The sequence below is a fragment of the Bactrocera latifrons genome, unplaced genomic scaffold (genome assembly GCF_001853355.1).
Source record: "Bactrocera latifrons isolate USDA-ARS-PBARC rearing strain unplaced genomic scaffold, ASM185335v1 scaffold_57, whole genome shotgun sequence".
Lineage (NCBI taxonomy): Eukaryota > Metazoa > Arthropoda > Insecta > Diptera > Tephritidae > Bactrocera > Bactrocera latifrons.
In genome coordinates, this window is record NW_017537234.1 from 511,657 (window position 1) to 513,460 (window position 1,804).

General features: G+C 26.3%; 1 protein-coding gene across 4 annotated transcripts in view; it reads left to right on the forward strand.

Moving 5' to 3' along the window:
• The first annotated feature begins 1,517 nt into the window (after positions 1–1,517).
• The window catches only part of LOC108974591 (kelch-like protein diablo), a 3,103-nt gene continuing 2,816 nt past the window's right edge, over positions 1,518–1,804 (forward strand). Inside the window, exon 1 of one of the 4 annotated variants that reach the window (XM_018942511.1) lies at positions 1,518–1,602. The gene's annotated coding sequence lies outside the window, so the exon portion shown is untranslated. Of the gene's footprint in view, positions 1,619–1,804 lie in introns of all 4 variants that reach the window. The other 3 variants (XM_018942510.1, XM_018942512.1, XM_018942513.1) reach the window with 3 other exon arrangements.

Sequence of the window (1,804 nt, forward strand, 5' to 3'; positions counted from 1 at the left end):
GAAAACAACCGCTACTTATCTACAAGTATTTCAGTCAATCTCAAAGTGGTGGAGAAATGAGTGAGAAGAAAAACCGTGCAAGCAATCAGAGCAAGGAAGCCGAACGCAATAACTGTTTACTAAGAAGTTTCACTCAAACTGGCAGAACATAGTATTTATATTGAGTACTTAAGAATATTGGAGTTTCTTGGCACTAATTTTTGCGATATGAATACGAGCAAGGAAAAGCTGGAGTATAAAAAAGTTGTCACCGATGATTGATTTGGATTTCAACTTGCCCACTCTACTCCCCTCAATCATATTCTTATTCCATAAGCGATAACACGGTGCAGTGTACCTGTTATCTTACGAGCTTGTTTCGCCAATAAATGCCTGTTTGTGGCTCATAAATACTCAAATATCAATAATTGTACTGGTGAATTTAACGTTTATCGCTGTGATTAGGTATATGACCTTTAAAATTTATCGTTTTCATTGCATTTCCAAAGAAAATATTCTTTTTTACTTTTGATAGCTTTACAAAATAGGAAATGAGATATGAAGTTGACAGTATGAGCATTAGGGTGGCACGTTCTTCAGTACAAAATTTTCCTTTGGCGTAACATTTCAAAAAAATGTTTTAACGCAAAATAATAGAAAAGTAATTTTTAAAAAATTTTATATTTTTCGAAATTTTAATTTTTTTAATATTACTTTTTCAAATTTTACTACTTTTAAATTTAATTTTTTATAATTCTAATTTTTTTATTTAAATTTTATTTCTACAAATTTTTTTAATTTCGAACTTTTTCGAACAATTTTCTAATTTAAAAATTTTTTTAATTCAGAATTTTTCTAAAATTTGTAACGGATTTAGATTGCTATTTTTTTTTTTTTATTAATATGGTTCGATTTTTCTTAAATTTTAGAGTTTGTCGCAAAAATTTGACGAAGTGAGTATTAGGATGGCTGGTTCTTTAATTCAAAATTTTCGTTCTTTAGCGTAAAATTTCAACAAAACTGACTTTTTACCGCCAAAAAATTTTAAGTTTTGAAAAGAAAAATGAAAAGTTTTCGAAAATATTCGAAAATTGAAAAAGCAAGTAAAAATAAAAACGGCATACTAGTTTAAGATGTTTTCCAATTTTCGAATATTTTCGAAAAATTTTGAATTTTTTTAAAATATTTTTCTCTATTTTTTAAATTTAATTTAACTTATTTTTTTCTACATTTTCCAAAGATTTAGTAATTTTTTTGAACAATTTGGTAATTTTTAAAGACTTTTTTGATGTTCTTAGAAAATTTTAGAATTTTTAAATATTTTTCGCAATTTTACTTTTTTCCAAAAATGTTGTATTTATTATTATTATTAATACCCCTTTCTGCTTTTTAACTCTGCCATTCTCATTACTTCGTAATTTTTCTCACAAATTTTGGTTTTGCTTTTTTTTGTTCACACCTAGTTCTAACCTATCTTCAACAATTATTAGAGTACCGAGATATGAAAGCATGTCGGTCACCTGTCACATTATATTAATGTTTAGTCTAATATTAGTAACGACTGGCAGTTGTGCATTAACGGCATCGCAATAAACGAAAAAATTACTAATAAGGCAAACAAAGGTGTAAACAAAGAAACGTAAATACCGTTACACTGTATTAACATGAATATAATAAATAAGCAGTGAACATAATTTAAAAATTGATGCCTATACATATATAAGAATTATCGGGATCACAATAAACAAACAAATAACTAATAAGGCAAACAAAGAAAAAAAGGATAAAAATAAAAATTTATAAAAAAAATGGGGAAAATAAAAAT